This window comes from Argopecten irradians, chromosome 3 (genome assembly GCF_041381155.1).
Source record: "Argopecten irradians isolate NY chromosome 3, Ai_NY, whole genome shotgun sequence".
Lineage (NCBI taxonomy): Eukaryota > Metazoa > Mollusca > Bivalvia > Pectinida > Pectinidae > Argopecten > Argopecten irradians.
Window position 1 is genome coordinate 545,515 of NC_091136.1, and position 6,961 is coordinate 552,475.

Consider the following 6,961-nt stretch of genomic DNA (forward strand, 5'->3'; position numbering starts at 1 on the left):
TTTCGCGGAATTTTCAGTGTCCATGTATGTCCAGGGGATTATGTAGGGGATTAAGTACAGCCTCGAGCATTCAATTCACATCGTGTGTATCATCAATCTTGTAGATACTGATTTTAAAAGGGTCTAAGTAAACAATCTATACACGGGACCATTCATAGCGTTGACCAATTTAAATGTCCGAGGAATTAACTTTATTGTCAAGAGGACATCAACTATCTCAATCTATTCATCAGCATTTTGAATTTCAAGAATGATCGTTTGATTCAAATAATACTCTCGTAATAATCTCGGTAATAAATTATGGAATCTCAGCAACAGGTTTCGTTTTTTTGCCAAGCTTGCTATTGGGTTAACAAGCTGTCTCAGGACATCGATTCGGCCCCTCAGTATTTCAGAATCTCTAAGTAATATTTGAAGGGAACCATTTAACATGAATTGTATGATTTTTCCGAAAGCTTCCATCTGTTCCATGTTCATACTTCGTATCATGACTTTCCTATATCGTACTCTGGTAATTCCGAGTTCTCTGAGAAAATAGATCCGCCTATGGACTAGCGAGTGTTCCATTCTCTCGACCTAGTGATAATGAGTAATTATATTATTTGTCCACATTTTTAAAGCTCCAATAATATAGGCATGCCATATACGTGTGTATATGTACTTTCACATCGCGTACAGGTGTCAAATGAATAGTCGAGTCAATCTTAAGGTATTAGATTCAAGGTCAAATACACATTCATTTGCTCAGGAGATTAAGTTCGTCCACCATTATCGCCATCTTTAAAACCACACAGAGATTGAGATCATTTAACGGTCGAAAGGATTTAGTCCGAACACTTGTCATCTTTTCTACAATTATCGATCATACAATTTACCCAAGATCAACCACTTTTTATGCACCAAACAAATCAAATATAAAGCAAAACGTATTTTAAACTTCAACAATTTAATTAGAATAATTAAAATAATTAAAAAATATACATATGATTCTTCACTCTCACTTTGATCAAACCATTCATTACATACTTTCAAATACAATTTTTTGAAATGTAAATTCTAACCACTATAAAATTTTAAACTTCAACAATTTTATGAGAACAATTAAAATAATTAAAAAATATACATGATTCTTCACTTTCACTTTGATCAAACCATTCATTACATACTTTCAAATACAATTTTTATGAAATGTAAATTCTAACCACTATAAAATTTTAAACTTCAACAATTTTATGAGAACAATTAAAATAATTAAAAAAAAATACATATGATTCTTCACTCTCACTTTGATTAAACCATTCATTACATACTTTCAAATACAATTTTTATGAAATGTAAATTCTAACCACTATAAAATTTTAAACTTCAACAATTTTATGAGAACAATTAAAATAATTAAAAAAATATACATATGATTCTTCACTCTCACTTTTATCAAACCATTCATTACATACTTTCAAATATAATTTTTATGGAATGTACTAACCACTATATTAAACTTTAACAATTAAACAAATTAAAAATATACAAAAACTTGCCTCCTGTTTTGTTCTACAACAATGTACACCAACGTATACACACTTTCATACATATTCTCTAAACTTGGACTATCAAACAAACACAGTGATCATTCATACCCATAGCGCACAGGGGTTTTTCGAATCCTTCCTGATCGTCGTCGCGGTGGTTGAGAAGAAGAAGGAGCTGGAAGACGGTAGTACGGATATCTATTGAAGTGTTCGTTCACATCTCTAACGACTGCATTAATGAGATACTCGCAGTAAAGAATTCCTCCCACCATGAAAATGGACACCACAGCTAGAGGGGAAAAAAATTAGTCAATCTTTACATTGAATAGCGATTCTTCATCATCATTTAACACAGTTTTCGGTAGGGTACGCATTTGTATTTTCTTGTATGATATTGTTCCGCTTTTTACACGTTTTTCTTAGACAAATCACACAGATGACTATCACCGCGAAAATCACAGAAGATGAGATGACGTAAAAAGCGATCCTCCATTTATCATCTGAAATTAAAATGAAATTTTTTGTAGGACATATGCTAATCATTCCTATGCTGCGATAAAATCAAAACTGGATATTTACTTTGATAAATTTAATTGAAGTATAAACATACCAAATACCCAATCGCGGTGTTGATGGGTAAGGTGGTGGTTGTTTCACTAGAAGTAACGGTGTTGGGTGAGACGGTCGGTAAGGTGGTGGTTGTTTCAATGGAAGTTGGAGTGGTAACATCATCCTAGAAACAATGAAACAATTATAACTTTTAACAAAATAACCGCAGTATATTGGTAATACGATACAGATGATATACGTATTCACACTTTCACCAAATCGAATCTATTCTGTTTTAAATTACATTAAATTGGATTAAAATCAACTCACCTGATCACATGCCTTCCCATTCAACATGATGTTGATTTTGTCACAGAGATGGAAATTAGTACACAGCAAGACAGTCTGTTCAATCCGCAGATACGCGACATCCGGAAACTGGTTGCAGGTTAGCTGGAACTGTGACACCTCTCTAAAGTACAACCTTTGAATCCCTGAGAATATCCTGTCTTTAACGAGATGCACATTATGCATATGTACAGCACGACAGTCAATGCTGTTCTGCCCTCTCTCACAATCTCTTGGAAACTCGTTCCCATTCACCACAATGAAGAAAACAACCAGCAGCAACATGGTGACATGAAGATGGTGAAGCTGACTGTATCAGTATCAAACTTACGCAGGACTTTAGTGATAGGAAGAACGGGGTGCACAAGGGGTTGGATTTTTTTGTACAAATATCATCATTAGTATTTACTAAACGATAATGTTTTAAAAATCGTATTTAATTATGTTTTCATATTAAAGAAATATTGATGATCATGTGTACAACGTTTAGATTATTTTTCTCATTTATACAGTTTTAATCCCCGTCCGTGCCCCAGGCTTCACTGACCGAGCACGTGTTCACTGTTTTTGTCGGTCAGCATCGTTATGTAATAATTTGACCTCAACGTCTCTAAGGTTTCTGACCTGATGTACATACATTCAACCTCAGCATCTCGGCCACACCTCCACTGACCTTATAGGCGTACACAAAATTTATCGGTCAGCACCGTTATGTAAGAATCTGACCTCGGTGGACGGTGATGCACATGTCGTAGCCCCACGTTGTTTAACTAAATATAGTCACACACAAACAACCAAAAGGGGGATAAGTTAATTTATATATATTTTAAGTTTCGAATATTTTTACTTCTTGTTATCAGCTTTCACAAAACCCTTCAAATTGGTTGATCCATATCTCAAATATTAAATCAACCTTTAATTACTGCAAACAAATGCCATAAGAGGGATTCCAGTAGTGTCACTTCTATAGAAAGCTTTAGCGTTACCAACCATATTAGGAAATTTTGATGAAACTTTCAATTAAATCGGTCAGCACCATTGTGTAAGAATTTAACCTTGATGGATTATATAGTGTCAGACAAAGAACCATAAGACGAATAAGTTACATAAGAGGGATTAAAGTAGCGTCATATCTATGCAAATTTTAACGTTACCACTCATATTAATGAATTTTGTAGAAACGTTACGTTTGACATTCATTTCCCCCTCAACCAATCATTTTCCAGAATGATTTTCTGGAGGCGTTATTCATATCTTTCAAAATGTAAATTAGAAACCATTCCTACCTTTTTCGATGATTCTATTTACCAAAATTTTAATATTCCCCACCTCCCAACCAATCGTTTTCCAGATTCGCCCCCCCCCTATAAAAGAGTCCTATTCCACACGCTACAATACAGATTTTCATCTTAAAATCAATATGACAGAACGTTTTTTTTTTGGTTCTGGGCTATATGCCCAGTTATCAACATATAGGGGGATAACATATGTTCACATAAATGGAAGAAACGGGATGTGCGCTACCGTGAGCGCACCTGAATTCCTGGACCTCGCCAGCAGCTATCACCTCCTCACCGAGGTTCAAAAAAGGATGCAGCAGGTAAGTGTGAATGCTACTATCATTTTTCATTAACAAGTCCTGTTGTTTATTCTGTATATGCTGGTACTATTAATGCTTAAACTATTTCTGTGCTTAGGAATTGTCCAAACCAACAACTACAGCTACAGCCACCACACCGCCACAGGCACCGCCTGTGGGACCACCGCCTGCGGTACTGGTGCCTGTGGGACCACCGCCTGCGGTACCGCAAGCAGTTCAGATGGTGAGTATTTTTGTTTACCTCTGTAACACCTAATGTTGATGTTATACGCTTTTACTGGTGCATGGTAGCTTAAATAATGATTTCCATTTGTTTCAGAAAAGGAAAAGAGATGATGACGAAGAAGAAGAGGTGACGAAAAGAATGCGGGTAGCCTCCCCGACACCATTCCTTACCTCATCAAACACTGTGGTAAGTTTAAATTTACCGCGATGAATGAGTTTGTAGCTATTATTTCTAAAGATTTAAAAGTTCTCATAAAAGATAAAAGCAACAGTTTATGTTTTATATTCAGTGAAAATTAAGAATTTATTGATTTCCCATTTTAGCTAACCTCTGACTTCCATGAAATCGAGGTGGATGAAGAGGTACTCAAGGCCCTTCTCGCCTTGTAAAGTGAGTAACCCATTTTTAAACTGTTCATTTTGAATAAACGATTTTATTTATATATATACCATTCTGATTCAAAATTTCTTTTATTGAAAAATATGTAACAAACATTTTTTATTTTGTCTTTTTCAGATATCCAAAATAAATGATGCGAACTCTAAAAGATGTGTTTGTTTTATCTGTAGTAATAACCAGGTAAAGTATTGATTACTGTTAAATACTACTGTTGACAGACTATTCAGACTAATGCTGACCACGTTAACATTCAGTACTTTTGTCAATAGACAATCTTGACTCAACGACCAATGACTATGACTTTTGATCGTGTCAATACAAAAGGAAGGATCGCTAGGTGGCGCTCACGTCGAAGCATGCACAGTCTTCCACCACGCGGTCAGTCCACGCTGTCAGAATGAAGTATAGTTCATAACAAAGGTAAGTATTTCTTTTTACATTTTATTACACAAAGTACTACGTAGTATTTACATATTCGGCAAACTTCCACACTAAAATATACAAGCATAACAATCCTTTTCACTGAAATATTTACAAAAGTGTTGAAGAATTTAAAGTCAATAAATTATTTTCCGATTTTGTAATGTCCGTAGGGTAGAGTGTTGATTCCGTCTAAGACATATCTCTTATCGTCAAAACTGTTTAGAGTTACTTTGTTCTGGCTCAGGATATGGAGTTGGTGTTTCGTGGATTGAATGCGGTGCATGTTGGCGTAAAACACAGTCTGGTCAAATAAACATTCCTTATAAAGTTGATGATTTAGGTCGTGTTTTATGACTGCGAGAGAAACACCCTTTGCCGTCCTTTTTTCTGCAACTCCGTAGATATACGAGTACATTTTAGCTCTTAGACCGACCGAATTCCTTGATGGGCTTCCCTCCAGTTTCATCTTTCATTTTCCCCCGAGCACTTTTTTATTGTTTGTACTGTATAACAAGTCATCTGTTGGGTAGTTTGAGATGTCAAACAGGTCCAAGTTAACAAACATGTCAGCGAAGATGTCATCCGTGCGAGTCCAGTAGGTCAATGAATCCGTGTCTGTGAATAACAATTTTGTATTCTGTCCGTAGTTTCTTTTCAATATAATTGTAATGAAAGTCAACATGATAATCTTGGAGAGGTCGAGAACAGTAAAATTCCAACGTAGACGGGGCGATTTAATACTAGATTTGTTTTCCGCATTTGTACACCTACTAAATCCTCGTTAAAAACTGTACAGTGTTGAAATGAAGGTTTGGCACAATATTTGCAGAGTCTGTCTTCTGAATGTATGAGCTTGATGTCGACCCTGTTGCGTAGATTCTCCATTGTTTTTCCGAAAACTGCATTGTTCTTTAATTTGTAGTAATCCTTTTCAAAATCGTTGGTGGCTTGTTTTCATTTTTCGGTGTTAGAGTCGATGTAAGGTTTTAGCCAAGGGCTTTGTCTGAATTGAATGGCGCGATGTATTTTAGTGAGGATCATGCCCTGGTCTAAATAAAATTGTAGATTTCTGTAGTGTACAACATAGCGTTCTTTGTCGTGTAGATTTGGAATGGAGTTTTGATGTCGAATGATAGTGGTCTAAGCAGTCGTGATCCTGTGTACAATTTGGTAAACTTCTCCATAAAGTCTTACTGTAGTCTGATAGCTCATCTTTGTTGACGATCCTGTTTTCTGGTGCCAAAGGATAATTTGAATGTTTCTTATGCAAATGCTGGGGATAATGCACATTTATTTCAAATATGTACCCGTATTGATTGATTTTAGTGTCAGACATCCAAGTAAATCCACCATGGGGGAGATAATCGCTCATAGCGCAACCGTACAAGTTGTTTGCATCGTAGGAAGTGATGTAAGATATCGGTTTGGAGGGATCGTACGTTTCCGGTATGTATCTGTTGTTGGCGTCGGCAAAACGATGCATAATACCGCTGACCCCACCTCGTATCCCCATTTCCACCATTTGGTGCATGTCGATGTCCGTCAATAAGTCTAAGGTCACGTCCGGTCATCTTCAGGGCAGCACTCCACGCTAATCCAGGCGAAGTATAGTAGTGACATGGGTCGAGCTGGTAATTGTCTAGGTTTAAAGTTCTGTAAGCCTCGAACACGTCGGCTAAACAATAGACAGTCTCATTTTAAAATACAAGTCCGTATAATTCCCCCAGGGTTTTACATCACACAATTTGCCATAATGTGCATGGACGAAAATCTCTTGTGTTATGTCCTTTTCAGATAGTTCACTATAGAAAGGATGACTTTGGTGGTAATTGGGTATCTGAAATAATTTAGTTTAGTCTGTAAGGTATTGGTATGGATAGACCCCTT

At 36.2% G+C, this 6,961-nt stretch overlaps 1 long non-coding RNA gene across 1 annotated transcript; it reads right to left on the reverse strand.

The window, feature by feature from the left end:
- Positions 1-2,174: 2,174 nt before the first annotated feature.
- LOC138319861 (uncharacterized) lies at positions 2,175-3,204 on the reverse strand. Its single transcript, XR_011208030.1, has 2 exons — positions 2,409-3,204; positions 2,175-2,262 (listed from the first exon to the last, which is right to left on the reverse strand). It is a non-coding gene; the product is annotated as an uncharacterized lncRNA (long non-coding RNA).
- Between the last annotated feature and the right edge of the window lie 3,757 nt (positions 3,205-6,961).